The sequence below is a fragment of the Sapajus apella genome, unplaced genomic scaffold (genome assembly GCF_009761245.1).
Source record: "Sapajus apella isolate SASKATOON/1434 unplaced genomic scaffold, GSC_monkey_1.0 scaffold71, whole genome shotgun sequence".
In the NCBI taxonomy this organism is placed as follows: Eukaryota; Metazoa; Chordata; class Mammalia; order Primates; family Cebidae; genus Sapajus; species Sapajus apella.
In genome coordinates this window covers 1525840-1542549 of record NW_022437011.1, presented here as the reverse complement: position 1 = coordinate 1542549, position 16710 = coordinate 1525840, and the positions used below count along the sequence as shown (strand labels likewise).

The 16710-nt window shown below is 54.7% G+C and overlaps 1 protein-coding gene across 2 annotated transcripts in view; it reads right to left on the bottom strand.

The window, feature by feature from the left end:
- The window catches only part of PDGFRB (platelet derived growth factor receptor beta), a 42514-nt gene extending 32849 nt beyond the window's left edge, over window positions 1–9665 (bottom strand). The window contains exon 1 of one of the 2 annotated variants that reach the window (XM_032250237.1): window positions 9160–9665. The gene's annotated coding sequence lies outside the window, so the exon portion shown is untranslated. The remainder of the gene's footprint in view (window positions 1–9159) is intronic. The other variant, XM_032250238.1, reaches the window with a different exon arrangement.
- Between the last annotated feature and the right edge of the window lie 7045 nt (window positions 9666–16710).

The following is a 16710-nucleotide window of genomic DNA, read 5'->3' as shown; positions in this document are numbered from 1 at the left end:
GAGGAGGATACTGAGTCTCAGAGACTTTTGGTAACTTTCCCAAGGTCACATCTTAAGTGTTATTTAAGTAACTTTCCCAAAGTCACATAAGTAAGATGCAAAGGAACTGGAATGCAAACTCAGGCGGGTCTAACTCCAAAGCCTATGTTCCTTCTTTTTTAGAGGCAGGGTCTTGCTCTGTTGCCCAGGCTGGAGTACAGTGGCACGGTGGCACAATCATAGCTCACAGCTCACTACAGTCTCAAACTCCTGGGCTCAAGCAATCCTCCCGCCTCAGCCTCCTGAGTAGCTGGGACTATAGATACGCGTCACCACAACTGCCAAAACCTGAATTCTTGCCTGACATGCCAGACTGCCTATCTCCTACCCAGAAACAGTTCTGCCTATCTGGCCCGACTCCCTCTAATGGAGTCCATGTGGAATCTAGCATCTCATGGATGAGAAGGTCCTTGGGAGTCTGGGTCCCACCTCTGCTCTGACTGAGGGGCAGTGTGTACAGGGGGGCCTGTCCTGAGTCACCAATAATTTTAAAGTCAAGCTAGGGATAGAACTCAGGACCTTTCCGCAACTTCACTGCAGAGGCTGAGGGTCAGCACACAAGGCTAAGGAGAGGGGTCTTTGCTTAGGAAAGCTGGGGTCTGGCAGGGGCAGTGCTCCTGTGGGACAGAGCCTCTAGGCAATCAGCCCAGGTGTGTGGTCAGCTCTGCCACCGGCCTGCTGTGCTCAGGGTCCAGGCCCCCTCCTGCGGGGGCCCAAGCACCCCCTTCCACTATTTGCAGAGGGCCAGGGCCTCTGTAGCTGCAGAGTTCCAGGCCTCCACCATCCCGAGCTGCCCTCCCCGCCCCCACCCCCAGAGCCTCATCTCCAGCCGGTGTCATGGCAACGGAGAGTGCCAGGCCCTGGCAGCCAAAGGAGCCCCTGAGAGGGGTCCCAGGCTGAGACTGAGGAGGGGGGTGCGGCAGGCGCAGACAAGCAAACCTTCTGTTCCCCGGGCTGCTGCCAGCCCGGAGCAGCCATGGGCAGGGGTGGGGGCCGCAAATAGAATGGGTTCTCAGAGCCAAGTGGGCAGGGGACAGGCAGGCCTTGGGCCATTCACACTGACCCACCAGCACACAGCCTTCCCCCACAGGCCTAGAGCATGCACATAGGGGAGGGGGAACTAGCTAATGAGCAAACCCTCCGCTTGTAAGTGCCAATTACCGAGCATTGAGATTCCCCTCAGAGCCCTCTGGGGCGGCAGAGCCGGAGGGCAGAAAACCCCCGTTTCACTGACCCTCTCACCGTCTCAGCATCAGTCCTCCCACCCCGTCTTTGGTCATTCACTTTCCCTCTCCTCTGTGCCTCAGTTTACTCATCTGTAGATTGGGGCTCGTCACTGAGTTGTCAGGGCTACTGAAGGAGTTAACACAAGCAAAATGCTCAGAACAGGGCCTGGCACACAGCCCTCTGCAAAGTTGGTGGCCACATTATTATTATTCATTCACTAGAGGGAGAAGTCACTCACTCACTCAGCCTCGCGTGCACAGCCAAGGCTCCACAGGACTAGGCTTCTCAGCAAAGGGATGCGTGTCAGAAGTGAGACGGTGCAGGAAGGCCTCTCCCAAGAAAGGCTCCTCAGGAAGAGGCAGTTGCTATGATTATTGGAACGATCGGTAGCAACAGCCCTTTTCAGTGGACCGAGGCTCAGTGAGGAGGGTCTCATCCTAGCACACTCAGGAATTTAGTGACTAAATCTAATGACTGCCAGTCCACTGTCTGTCACCTACTTCTTTCCTGACCTTTTGTCTTAGTCCTTTAATATGACTTCCCACAAACCAGGAAACCTACCTAACAACAATCTGGACTCTCTCCAAGTTCTTAATATGAAATTAGGAGCGCAGTAGGTGCTCAATAAATGCTTACACAGTATGAGGGATTACAAGGCTCTGTAGGGTCAGCTCTTCAGTCCCAGGGCCTCACCTGCCTCCTAATAACACAGGATTCAGTAGCCTACGGAACTGACATGGGCAGGCACTGGTGACTCTTTCCTTCCAGGGAGGTGATGGGATGAGCTGGTGGGAGCAGAACAGACATATGGCACTCTGAAGCCAACAGGCTGTGCCTGATGCCATCCAGGGCAGAGAAATGGCATGGGAGCCCCGCCAGGCTGTGAGCCTGGTTCCAGCTGGAAGCCACTTATTCCTGGGTCCAAGCCCCAGATCTACCACCTCGTAATTGGGTGACCTCTCTGAGTTTAGCTTGTCTGAGTCTCGATTTCCTGGGAAATGGCATGAGAGACCTCCTTTTCCATTGCTGGGAGGGCCAGAGACGATGACGCACAGCACTTGGCACATCATGGGTGCTCGGTAAACGGTAACTCATATGAGTCTATGATGGCTCCAGTGGGGAGAGGGAGCATGGCTTCCTGAGGGAGGTGGCCTTGAGCTAGGCCTTCAGAGTTTCATTGAGTTCTTTGGCAGAAGATGCCAGGGAAGGTTATTGCCAGGGCTCTGTGGGAGATGGCAAAGCATCTGGGAGAAATGGCAGGGAGAGATGTGTTAGGCTAGAAACTGGGGCTCTTCAGCAAACAGGTAGGTGACCGCCAGGGAAGGAGGCAGGGAAGCTTTGGGAAAGGTCTGTGGTGCTGTGTGAGGGTTTGCTCTGGGCGCACCAGGAAGCCAACTCTTCAGGACATTGACAGTGACGGTGGGTGGTAGCTGCTGGCTGGGCAGGGCAATGCTGTAACTCCAGGCACTGTGGGGAGGGGCCTCCAGGCAGGAAGATGACACCAGCAAGCTGGCATTTAGTGGGAGGCTGTGGATGACGATGGGGACAGTCGAGGCAGCAAGGCTGGTTTTGGGGATGAAGACATCCCAGGCCCAGCCTGAACTTTCTGGCAGGACCAGTTACATAATTTGTGGGTCAAGCACAAAATGGAAAGGCAGGGCTCCTTGTTGAAAATTATTAAGAATTTCAAGATGATGACTACAGAACACTAAACCAAACATAGGCCTTCATGAGGAAGAGTGCTCATGAAGTCATCTCTGTGTCCTGGACTAAAGGCGAGGCCATCTGTCTGTCTCCATCCATTATCCATCCATCCATCCAACCCTCCACCCATCTACCCACTCACCAATCCATTTATGCATCTCTATATACACTTATTTATCTAGTCACCATTTCACTTATCCATTCAGCAGATAGGCCACGGGTTGGGAGCTGACAAGGACACAGATACAGGTGAGATGGCAGCCGCCCACAGTCCACCAGGTCAAACCTACAACTTTAATGCTCTGCGTCAGGAGGGGCCAGGGCTTCTGTGACATGTTTAGAAAGCTGAGCCCTGCCCCTCTAGGGCTAACTGGAAACCCCACCCCACCCCATAACCACTGAGGCTCAGCCTCAAATGGAGAAGCTGGTGGGGCCACTGCCTTTGGGTTTTCACTTCTCAGAAGGGAAGGTAACAGAATAGCAGCAACAAGAATGTGCTAAAACAGCCACAGAAAGCATGGCAGGAACTCTCAGGGACTAAGGGCAGAGCTGGATGGACCTCTGGGGGTCACTAAGCTTCTCCCTCGGCTTCTCTCCACTTTATTATAAGAGGAAACTATAATTAAAATGAAGAAGTGGTGTGGCCAAAGGCTCGGGGGCCCAGCAAGCTGCCCAGGAAGATTCCCATCTCTTTTTGGGATGGCTTTGCTCCTTTTCAGCCCAAACTCTGTGCAGAGAGAACTGGAGGCTGAGCCCTGAACCACAGCAGTGGAGCTGGGTCTCTCTAGGCCTTCAGAGACATGGTGAAGATACAGCACCTGTAGTGGAACAAAGGTGAGTCCAGGTCCCAGGCTCACCGTCATCACCAGTGATCTGTATGGACCTCAGGTCTCAGGCTCACTGCTATCACCAATGATCTGTAGGGACCTCAGGTCTCAGGCTCACTGCTATCACCAATGATCTGTAGGGACCTCAGGTCCCAGGCTTCCTGCTATCACCAATGATCTGTAGGGACCTCAGGTCCCAAGCTCAGTGCCATCACCAATGATCTGTAAGGACCTCAGGTCTCAGGCTCACTGCTATCATCAATGATCTGTAGGGACCTCAGGTCCCAGGCTCAGCTCCATCACCAATGATCTGTACAGACCTTAGGTGCAACCCTTCCCCTCTCTGGACCTTAGTTCCTATCCATACAATAAAGCAGTTGAATCAGGTGACCCCCAAAAGTCTTTTTCATCTCTGACATTCAGGAACTTTCAGACTCCCTGACCCTCCCAAGGGACAGCCCTCTCCATCATAGGGCAGAGAAGCTGGTATCTCTGGCAGATAAAAGGTTTTGGGCACCTGAGACATCAAATAGCCCTGATCTGAACTGAGGGGAGGAGAGGATTTTAATGTGGTTAAAGCAGTACACTTTGATTTTCAGGCCAGGGGTGGACCACTCCAGGAAGCATCTGGTGGATGTAGGGGGCGGGGGCGGGCTCTGGAGCTAGGGCTTGGAGGTTCAGGAAGTCTTTATTCTGAGATGTGGGCCTGAGGGCTCAGGAGGGATGTGAGGTGGCTTCTACACTAGAAGGAACAAGTATGTGAATTTCACATCCACTCCCACTAGAGGTAGGTCCCCATGCCCATTTCTCCCCTCACCTCTGGATCCCATCACTCATCTGGGCCAAAGCCTTGCTTCCTCTTGAAATTAGAGCATATGAGGTTCGAAAAACTCAGCACTGGAAGGGACCTAAAGGGTTACAACATCCACACACAGCCCCCTGTGGGTCCACCTCCCTGGCCCTCCTTGCTCAGCATCCTAGGAAAATGGGCATGTGGGCTCTGTGGGAACCCCCTGAGCTCCTCGAGAAACTGAGCATGGTAAGGGGACACATTAATTGTTAGACGATTCCTCCTTGTTATTGCAGGTTAAAGTTTTCCATTAGTGGTCATCGATCCTGACCTCTTTCTGTAATGTGTAGAGAAAGGGTAAGAAAAAAAACCCTTTCATTGTGAAGTTAAATATGCATGATCCCTGAGTACACAGCAATGCTTGTGCAGCTGCCAATCTAGGCTGGCGTGGCTTGGAATCCTGAAATTGTTTTAGGGCTGGAAGAAAGCTTTGCCATCATCTGGGTCAACCTCCTTGTTTGACTGATGGGAAAACTGAGGTTCCAAGAAGGATCGACTTGTGCACAGTCCATAGGGTTCTAGGGTCTGATGACTACCTGGGAAATGCATCCCAGGCCCCATCCAGCCTCTCATTAAGGGGCTTTGGAGTCAGAAACACCCAGGAGCAAATCCCAGCTCTGCCACTTCTGAGCTGTAGGACCTTAGGCAACTGACTGTGCACTTTCTCAACTGTAAAATAGGGAGAGGTTAGCCAGGCACAGTGGTTCATGCCTGTAATCCCAGCACTTTGGAAGGCTGAGGCAGGCGGATCACTTGAGGTCAGGAATTTGAGACCAGCCTGGCCAACATGGTGAAACCCCGTCTCTACTACAAATACAAAAATTAGCCAGGCGTAGTGGCGGTCACCTGTAATCCCAGCAACTCGGGAGACTGAGGCAGGAGAATCACTTGAACCCGGGAGGCAGAGGTTGCAGTGAGCCGAGATCACCCCACTGCACTCCAGCCTGGGAGACAGAGCAAGACTCCGTCTCAAAAAAAAAAAAAAAAAAAAAAATGGGGAGAGTTTATATATCTAATTTTGAGGTTGCTGTAATGGTTAAATTAATCTAGTAAGTATTTATTAAGAACATCCTGAATGCTAAGCATGTTCTAGGTGCTAAGGAATACAGCAGCAACTTCGAGGTATCGGATGTAAAGCAGAATTGAAGTAGACACAGAAACTGCTAAGAACGGGTTGGTTCCTGTTATATCATCCTGCTCACACTGCTTCCTAGCAGAGGTGCTATAAGCCCTGACCCTGGGGAGGGGCCCAACACCCCTTCCCTTCCCTCCTAACACTCTGGTCATAAGACAAGGGCACTGAAAAAAGATTCCCATTCCAAGAACCCACTGCCCACTGGGTTCTGAATCAATTGCAAGAAATGGATGGGCATTTCAGAAGACCCTTTCACCCCTTTTTCCCTCCTCACTGCACTCAACAGCAGCCTGTTCTCAGCAAATGCCCAGAGCACCCTCCTTTAGCCTAGGAGGTAGCTGGTCTCAGAGTCAGACTGTGGCCTGTGCCTGGAGGATGGACACAGATCTTTAGAACATGCGTGATGTCCAGGTCCCTTCCATGGGCAGAGCCTTTTGCAGGTTGCAGACTAATTTCATGGTCAAGTGGTCCAATGCAGGAGGCTGGGAGAGCAGTGGCTTTCTCAGCCAGTGGCCAGAGGTCCAGCTGTGAAGTACAGGAACTGTGCTCAGCACCTTGCAAATGCTGTTGTCTCATGGAGCCCACATGTGGCCTTGCTGCTCCCAGAGAAGGAGACTGAGGCCCAGAGAGGCAAGGCGCTGGCCCAGGGTCACACAGCCAGAATCTGAGTCAGGTTCAACGTATAGTCATCTGATCCCCAAGCCTGGTGCTGTTTACCCACAGCGCTCACTGCCTCACAGCTGTGGAAGCAGCTCAGAGATGGGATGTTTTGGGGGTCTGAGGCTGGCCACACGGTGGATTTGAGTCGAGCCAGGGCAAGCACTAGGTCTCCTGACTCTTGATCCACGGTGCTTTCCGCTGCCCGCCCCACATCTGTGGGCAATTACAAGTCCCAGCTCTTCTTCCCACAGAGGAGGGGGGCTGCTGATAACTGCTGTCTGGGAGAAGGGTGCTAACCAGATGGTCTCCTTCCTCTCTCAGGACCAAGCCAGGGCCTGGGCGGACCTTGGAGCAGTCAGACCTGAGGCTGCACTTTTGCTGGGGAAGGTGCTGAAGCCAGGAGCAGGCTCTGCAGAGGGAAGGAGATTCTTCCCTCTGACTGGGAACTTCCCGGGGAGCACGAGGTGAAGGCTTTAGGACCAGGCTGACTTCAGCCTAAACACCACCTCGACCCACTGTGTGGCCCTGGCAAAGTCACCTGACCTCTCCAGACCTCAGCTTCCTCATCTACAAAAAGGAGATCCTAACACTGATTTCGAAAACTTGCCATGAGGATTCCAAGGTATGGGAGGTGCCGGGCTCTATGCCTGCATGGGCTAGGTGTTCAGGGACAGGGACCACTGTAACTGTATGTCCCTGAATACTGTGAATTCAGGGTCTCCTGCTCGGACCCTGAATTCACAGCATTCAGGGACATACAGTCATGGTGGTGGACTGCATGACTTCAGAACTTGTCACTAGAGGCCTCTGTGCTCTCAGGGGGTCACAGAGGGAAGCAGAGAGACTCCTCCCTGCTTGCAATGGAGAAATGCCACTTGGAGGAGCCACATGATGTCCTGCAAGGGCACCTGAGGCGATGGCTGGAGGTCTGGTCTAGTCTCACACTTGGGAGCAAGTCTTCAGTGAGCTCCTCCTCCCTTTCACCAGGACATCTCAGCCCCACTGCCTACCCAGGGTTGGGCACTGGGGGCAGAGCATAGGATGGTCAAACCTTTCCCCAGCAGAAAGTGCAGCCTCAGGTCTGACTGCTGGGGCCTGAACAATCTCCAATGAACAAACAAAACACAAACAGATCACCCACAGGTGAGGGCCAAGTAGCATGGCTTCAGCACAAAGTGCATGGCTAGCACTTGGAAGATAGGAAGAACCTGGGAAGGCTGCCTGGAAGAGGTGGAGTACAGAATATCCCTGAAAGAAAAGTGATGAGGAAGGGCATTCCAGGAAGGGGGAAAAGGGGGGGCAAATGCCCACAAGCAGGATAGTGCACATTCCTTTCGGGAATTCTGGGATCTGACTGGTGGGAACAAAAGGCCCAAGTTTGGAGTAATGGGGCACAAGGAGATTCCAACCTCTCCAGGCTGTGCCACTTTCTAGATGTGTGGCTACAATTATGTGGCCACGTGTGCCTCAGTTTCCTCATGTATAAAGCGGAGGTAAAAACAGTCGCTGCCTCTGGGGTTGCTGGTGAGCATTACACGGTATCAGTCTCATAAAGCACTCAGTGCAGTCGCGGCGTGCAGTAAGTGTCAATCAGTGGCAGCCTCTGTTTGGAGATGGGATTTACTCCAGGCACTGGGGAGCCACAGGCGGATCCTGGGCAGGGAGGTGGTGTGATCAGATTTATGCTTTAGAATGGCATGGAGAAGGGGTAGGGTCCAGAAGGAGGGAGACAAAGAGGAGGCCTGAGCAGCTGCCTGGGGCCAAAGGAAATGGCCGGTGGCTGACCCCTTCTTCACAGAGGAGCCCCCAGATCTGATGGCCAGGTCCCAGCCCCCAGCCCACAGCCCCAGCAGCTTGACCACTAGGGGGTTGCCATGGCCCCCGTTCGCCCTCAAACTTTTCTAGCTGCTGGGGGTTTAGAAGGATATCACAGGAATTTAGAAAATTTGCAAATCCATTTAAATCTCCAAAGGTTGCCTGGTGGCTGACTGGCCTAAAGCCAGACTGACTCAGAAACACAGCTTGGGCGGAGAACTGTGGCGTGCGTCCTGTGGTCCTCGTCCCCTGCTTTTGGTGTACCTGCCTACCTTCTCCCAATTCCCCTCTCCTGCCACCCCCCCCATATGACTGTGCTGTGATTTGGAGGCCCCCACTCAGCACTCAGAACCCCTGGAGATTGTTTGGTGAAGGCAGGAGCAGCAGGGATGATGAGGTGGAGACCACTCACCCCAGAGCCGGGGAAAGGAGAGAGCTGGCTCCTCCAGCCCTGACATCACCCATAGTCCCCCAGCCTCCTCTCATCTGATTTTGTTAAAAATGTATTTCATTTGGCCGGGCGCGGTGGCTCACGCCTGTAATCCCAGCACTTTGGGAGGCCGAGGCGGGTGGATCACAAGGTCAAGAGATCGAGACCATCCTGGTCAACATGGTGAAACCCCGTCTCTACTAAAAGTACAAAAAATCAGCTGGGCATGGTGGCGCATGCCTGTAATCCCAGCTACTCAGGAGGCTGAGGCAGGAGAATTGCCTGAACCCAGGCGGCGGAGGTTGGGGTGAGCCGAGAGCGCGCCATTGCACTCCAGCCTGGGCAACAAGAGCGAAACTCCGTCTCAAAAAAAAAAAAAAATCTTTCATTTGTTTTACCTACTCAAAGATACACAGGCTAGCGCAAAGGGACAGGGCATGGGGCTAGGGTTCCCACCCCTCCCAGCACTTACCTTGCTGCCGATGACTTCTGGTGTGGGCACAGTTCCAGGCTCTGGACAGTCACCCCCTCCAGGAAGCCCTCCTTACTGCCGTCTCCCCGTTATCAGAAAGACTGCTGGTCCCAGAGTGGGTAACAGCTGGGTAGAAGGACAGGCAGGACTGTTGCAGGCTCCTGAAGGCTCAGGAGAACGAAGGGACGGAGGAAGGGGGCTGCTGCAGGGGTGAGGAGCAGCCCAGCTCCGCCTCACTCCCCAAGCATCCTCCGGGAGGAGCAGAGCCACCAGAGGGGCCGCCCTGGGTCTGGCTGTCTGCGTTGGGCAGGGCGGGCACAAGCTGCTGCTGGGCAGCTGGGCCGAGGGGCCGGCTCTCTCCTCCTCCTCGTTGATCTCCTCTCTGGCTCCAAGTTGCTCACAGAGCGATCCTGGGTCCCAGATAGGGCGGGCGGTCACTGCTGGCTGCTGGCAGCCCCAGGAGCTCACACCACCGTGGGCTTCCCCGCCCGCCCCCTCCCCCCCGCTACTTTGGGGGAAAGGCTGCAGAGTGGCCTCTGATTGGCTCAGCTGGGAGAAGGGGGGCAGTGGGGCAGGGAGGGTGGACGCGTGCGTCTGTTTTCAATTTCAGTTTTTTTTCTCCTCTCTCTTTCTTTTCCCCCAAGTTTCTTGTTTTTCTTCTTTTCCCTCTGCTTGCCTCCCTCCTGTCGCCCGTTCTCTCAGGATGTGAGGTGATGCTTAGAAGTTCCACAGCCCACGCCGGCCACCAGCAGCTGAGTCACTTTCATCAAAGAGTGGCCTGGGCCCCACTTGCCCAATGCCCATCTTGGGTGGCAGCCTCCCCTTGCCATGACACCCAGGGGAGAGTCATTGCTCAGTGCCTCAGTTTCCCCATCTGTAAAGGAGATTCTGATCACCTCTGTGGTTGATTCAGTCAACATTCATTCATTGAACAAGCATACTGAGCACTTACTACCTTCTAATACTATACTGAGTGCTGGGACACAGCAGTAAGACATGGTCCTGACCTCAGAAGCACCCAGGTTAGTGAGTGAGACATTCAGCGGGCAAGCAGGTACCCGGTGGGCAGACAGGAAGCTAAGAGTGCATTTAGAGGGACTCCTAATGGAGGCCTGAGAGAATCAGAGAGTACTGCTGAGAAGAGATGGCATGGAAGAGATGGAAAGATCCTCCAAGCTGATCAGTCATTTTTCAGAAGGAAAAACCAAGGCCCAGGGGTGAATTGGCACAGAGAGAGAATGTGATTTGGTCAAGGTCACCCAACACAGATTGGATATATCTGGATATTGACAGACATATTCCTTTCTGAGTCTCAAAGCCCCTTGGGTGCAAGGAGAGGATTATTTACCCCATTTTATAGATGGGGACACTGAGGCCCAGAGGAGCAAAATAAGCTTCCCAAGTTCACGCAGCGATGGCAGAGCTGGGGCAGAGCTGGGGCAGAGCTAGGTCTCATGAGTCACATGATGGAAGGGACACAAGTCATCTGACCCCCACCCAAGACTCCCCCATTCCAGTGTAGATGAGCTCCCAGCCCTGCTTTCTTCCTGGGCTCCCCCTGTGGCACTTTCATTCAGTCACTCAACAAGATAGTTTCAAGTATCTGTTTTGTTCCATTTCCATTCTCTGGCTCTCCTTTCCCACCAGGGTTTGCCAAGACTCCTCCAGTGCCCCGGGCTGGGTCTCTTCTTCCACCCTCAGCTTCTCAGATCAGAGGACATCTCCACTTACAGACTCCTAGCCCTCGGATGGCAAAGGGCATGATTTCAGAGGGGCATATATTGTGGGCTCACCATCCCTGTTCCCACTACTGTACATATGGGGAACTGAATCCCAGAGGGTGAAGAAAGGTGTCCCAGGTGACACAGGTAGAGGCCGCCTCTGCCCTCCTTCCACTCTCCCCTCTGCACTGCTAAGTCCTTCCTCCTCAGATTCCCCCAGGCCCATATTCACAGAGCAGGGCATTTGCCTGAGCTGGAACTCCGTGCCAACCACAGTCATCCATCTTGCAATCATCTCTTGGTCTAGTCCCAATCGGGATTGCCCAGCAGAGCATCTGGCCTGGACCACACGGAAAGAGAAGTGTCTTCAGACTAGCTCCCCGCCACGGGTGGGGACCATAAGAGTACCCAAGAGAGGTGGCCTGGCCAGGTCTTTGTGGCAGCAGGGTCATAGGGAATGTGAAAAGATCCCACAGGGCACAAGGACAGGGATTTCTTGTGCCCAAAGACTCTGTCAGAAATGTACAACTCTCCTCCTAGCATCTGCCTGGGCCATTCACCTCTGAAGCCTTGACTGAATCCCTGTGGCCAGGACAGCCTGGGGGGAGTCAGAAGACACACCAACCCCTAGTCCCCAAAGATGCTAGTCTGGGAGTCAGAAGGCCTAGCCACAGACTTATTGGGAGACCTTGAATAGGTCCCCTGTCCTACCTGAGCCTCAGTTTCCCTAACTGTATATAACAGGAATGGACTTGCTGTGCAACAGGCTCTTGGGATGTTCTGCCTGCAATTTCCCTTAGAGCTGGACTCTAGCAAGGGGGAGGATGGTGGGCCCTAGGGCGGGGGTACAGCTGGGGGCCAGAGATGCAGCACAGAGGGGATGGACAGTTGGCGGTGGCTCCCCTGGGAAGCTGGCGGCCTCCAGTTTCCGGCCAGCCCAGCCATCCTAAGGCCCATCTGGAATTACTTAGCCCCTACCACCATTAACCCTTGGTGGGCACCAGGACTGCTCCTCCTCCTCTCAACTGAGATATGGGTGGGAGGCGCAGAGCCACAGGGAGCACCCCAGGGCACTCGCCAAGGGCAAGACAATGGAGGCAAAGGTGTCATGATTGAGAGGGGAGGTTGGAGAGCTAGAGATGGAGCTGGGTTCGAATCCCAGCCGCTCCATTTTCAAGCTAAATGAGCTTAGGCAAGTCACTGAAACTCCTGGGCCTTGGTTTCCTCCTCTGGAAAATGGAGATAAGTCAAAGACTGATTCATAAGCCTCTTAGGTTTGTACAAAGGACTTAGTACATTGCCTTGAAGTGTTATTACTGAAACGGTGAGTTCCCTCCTTTGAGTAGCATTCCATCATGGTGTCTCCTGGGCTGAGCCCTCCCTTCTCTGGGCCTTGGTTTCCCTGCGTGTACTCTGAAGGGACAGGCAATGGACGGGGCACGTGGGCAGTGCAGCGCCGTTACCCTGGGGTGGTCAGTGTGGCCCCCAGCCCCACCGTGGACAGGACAAGCTATGAGCAACTTCACACCTGCCCAGATCTGGGGAGCCCAGTTCAGCCTTGGACAATGCTGTCCTTGGGAGGGCTGGGCTGAGAGTGGGTGGGCAGAGGATGGAGTGTGGGGAGCCCTGCCTGAGGTAGACTTGGATGGGGTGCAGTGGGAGAGGGGGGCTCTGGGCCGTAAGGTTCCACACTGCCCTCCCCCACAGCATGGTGGCACACTCAAGAGTTAAATGTCTGATATTGGCAGCTCCAACCCAGCTCCACCACTTCCCAGGCGTGTGACGATGGGCGATGACATTGCCTGAGCTCCCTGAGCCTCACTTCCTTCAACTGTTAAATGGGAACACATGGAACACATGTGCCTACCTCACAGGGTTGTGGAGAGGCCTGAATAAACCATGCCCCTAGGCATTTTGTCAAGCCCTAGAGCAGAACAAGAAAGTGCCACAAAAGGTGACTGATCCTCAGGTGTCACCAAGAGCTGCTGTCACAGAAGTCCACCATCAGGGCTGGAGGGAAGCTCATCTGACATGCTCATTTCACAGCTGCTATGACTGACGCCCGTGATGGAAAGGAACTTGGGCAAGTCTTTGCGATGTGTCAGCCAAGACTGGGACTGGAACCTCGGCTTGCTGTCTAGACTCATAGGCCCATGCTCTTCCCCAGAGGAGGGAGCCAGGCTGAGCAGACCCCTGTGCTAAGACCCCCCCTCCCACCCACGCTTGTCAGAGCCGGAAGCTGCAGCTCTCAGTGGGGCAGGGGGAGGGAACCGGAAAGGGAGTCTGAGTGGGAGAATTCCCAGGAGGCTGCTCAGCTCTCACTCAGGCAGGCCAGCGGCCACCACATCTGGCTCTCCCACGCTCCCGGCTCTGCCCCCACTTCCAGGCTCTCCAGGCAGGGTTGTGGGGTGGGGTGGGGGTGATGAGGAAGCAGCACACATATCCCTGGCGCTGACACAGTCATGTTAGACACCAGGGCCAGAAGGGCCCTAAGATATGTCCCTTCCACTGGCATGGAAACTGAGGCCCAGAAAGTGGAGGTGACTCATCTGAGGTTCATGCTGGGGGTGGGAGGAGCTGGAATATAGGACTACTGACCCCCAGCTCGGTGTCCCTCCACCCATGCATGCCCTGAGTAGAGCAGGCAGATCCTTGTGCCTATGGCTAGGGAACCAGAGAGGCATAGAGTGAGAACAGTCCCCTACCTCCTGGACACTCAGCATAGTGGCTTTCTGAGTGGGCAGGGGGACCAGTGGGGGCCTTGGGCCACATTCCCTCCCTAGATTCTTAGGACTCTCTTACCTAGCCAGACTATAGCCACGGAGGCCTGCCAGGATCCCAGGAGATAAAGGCTTCAAGACCCTGCCCATTCAGCCTCTCCCCGCCCCCTTGCTGGCCTCCCTCTCAGTGCCCCAGGACCGTGGGCCACTGGAGTATGTCCCATCTGGTACACGCAGATGGCTCACAGATCCCCAGAAGAGCGGGGCCCTCACTCTCACTGGATGCACTGGCTCTTAAGGTCCAGAGAGCGCCAGAACCTGCTTGAGAGTACATAGCAGGCCTGGGGGTGGGGGCCTCTCACTCTACACCCAGGCGACCCTGGTCCTCCTACCATCCATCCATGCAACAGAAATTAATTGAGGACCTACTGTGTGCCCTGTCCTTACAGAGTTCACAAGCAAACACCCAAGAAACCACACATTAATAATAGCAAATTGTGAGTGTGATGAGAGACAGAGAGAATGCCCTGGGTGGATGGGAGTTCTTGTTCAGGTACAGTAGGGCCGCTATGGGGAAGGAACAGGCCTGTGAGGCCACACACATGCAGGAGCAGGAACAGTGTTTGAGGCAGGGGGAAAAGCATCTGCAAAAGCTTGGAGGCCAGAGAAATGTTGATGTGTTTCAACAAACAGAAAGAATGGCTGGGGCAGAGAGCGGGCTGAGTGTGGTAGAAGATTGGCGAGGTGGTCAGCGGCCAGGCATCAGGGCCTTGTGGGCCTGAGGGAGTCTGGCTTTTATCCTGAGGGTCAGTAGGGGCCACTGCAGGATTTTAAACAGGGGACTGATGAGACCAGGTCACCAAGGTGCACTATGGAGAATGGACTAAAGGGGGCAGCAGGGAGGCAGGGGGCAAGTGTGGAGGTTGCTATGGCCGCCCATGGACTGAATGCTGTACACACACACACACCCCTGCTCCGTGCTGCCTCCAATTCTTCATCCACCTGAGAGGCTGCAGAAATGCATCTCAATGGGGAGTTTGGGCTTCTGGGTCCCAGACTGTGCCTGGCCAGTTGACTCACAGTATAGCCTCCCTTTCCTGGCCTCTGTCTCCTCTGCACAGGGTGTCAGACATGGTGCTCCTGATAAGGATATCTATGCCCTGGGTCTCTGGTTCTAGCATCTGCTCTGCTCCCTAAGTGTCTGTGTCCTGGGGACTACCACCCTTCCCTACACCTCTGTTTCCCTAGGACAATCAGTGGCATCCAGGCATTCACTGAGACAAGGCAACTACAGGTCAGCGAGTCCTCCAGCAGTACCCAGGAGTGCCAGCAGGTGGCGCCCCCAGCCCCTGGAGGGGCAAGAGGGGAAGAGGAAAGCTGTTGGGAGGAGAGAGGTTTCTGGAAGGCAAAGATGCCTCACAGGAGCCCCCCACATCTGTCCCAGTCTGGAGGTGAGCGGGGCAGGAATTAACACTCCTGATTCTGAGGTGGAAGCAGGGACTCAGAGGGGAGTTAACGTGTCCAGGGCCACAGAGCGAGACTGAGGCTTCACTGGCCGGACCTCCAGGCCAAAGCCCTTGCGCTACAATCCAGAGAAAGCTTCAAGAGGCTGGCAGTGGGGCACAGTGGGCCTCTGCCTGCTAGTTGGCCCTGGTGCCCACCAGCTTCTCTTAGGCGAACTATTTCCAACAGAAAGCTGAGCCCAGAAACTTGTCTCTTCTAAGGCCATAAACCTGATTGAAAAACCAAGTTATCACTAAGATCTTTATGAGGCCATCAGCTCTGTGCCCCACCCCAGGAGGCCCTGGCTGGGTGTGTGAAAACAGCCTGGAGGGAGGGCTTCCAAGGGGAAGAGGGGCCTACCCGGGAGCCAGAGGCAGGAGGGGTCCAATAAACAGCCACTCCCAGGGACAGGGGCTGTCAGAGAGGAAGAGGCTGACCACAGAACAGGGTAGACAGGGCCTTCTCCATGCACAGAGCCACACTGGGCTGCTATCCCAGGCAACCAGACCCAGTGAGCACAGGGGAAGACTGAGGCCCAGGGGCTCAGGGTCACATGCTGAGTCAGAAGCCAAGGTCAGGGAGGACCTGCAATTTCAGACTCCCAGCCTGGGTCTTTTCAACAAGGTTACAGTCTCCTGGTGGGGGGGAGCTGGGGGTGCCACATCAAGACTTCCACTGGGGGTCCACCTAGGGATGAGGACGAAGGCAGTGCAGAGGCTTTTTTGCATGAAGAAGTCAAAGGAGGAAGAGGAACCAACTATTTGTTTAAGCAAAATTCCAGCTAACAAACTAGGGGGCAGGGAGGCACACACAGCTCACTGTCCTGGCGGTGGGGGCCAGATGGAGAGGAAACAAAAACTACCAGATAGGACACTGACTTCTGTGTGACTTCAGGCAGGTGACTTCACTTCTCTAAGCTCCAGCTTCCTCCCCCTGCAAAATGGGGCTAACAATCAACCCCACCTCCTTGTGCGGCAGTGAGGATGACACATGCAAAGGGCTTGGCCTGATGCCTGCCACTTAGTAAATGCTTCATAGTAGCAGCGCTATTGTTATTGTTATTATTACTCCAGCAGAAAGTCAAGGACCAAACCCTGCAACCTCAGAGAGAACTGAGCTAGGAATCAGAAAGCCCAGTACAGGGGAACCCACAGGAAGGCTGGGGGCCTGCCTCAGGATGTGTCCGTGGAGTGGGACATCCACCCTGGGATGCCACACTACTGAGGGACCACAGAGCCCTGGAGGGGCTCCCCAGGCCTCGGGGATCCCTGGCCTGATCAGGAAAACAGTCTTTGCTCTGCTGGGAAAGGACTGCCGCTTTGGCCCCCATCTCTCAGCCACCGCCTAGTCCTGGCCACCATCTCCATGGCTCCTGGACCCCTGCCCGGCTTCCTGCTGCTCTCTGGCGCCCCGCTCTCCTCTGGCTCATTCTCTGCACACCAGCCACAGCTATCTTCCCGCCACTGCCCTCCAACACTCTAACCCCCCTAGATAATGCCCTCCCACATCCCTCATCAGGCTTGTCCCACTGCTCTGCCCCTTCCCAGACTCCTCTCTTGCTGCTCCCGCTCCAGACTGGCATTTCAGTGCTAGGAGGGCAAGTGTCC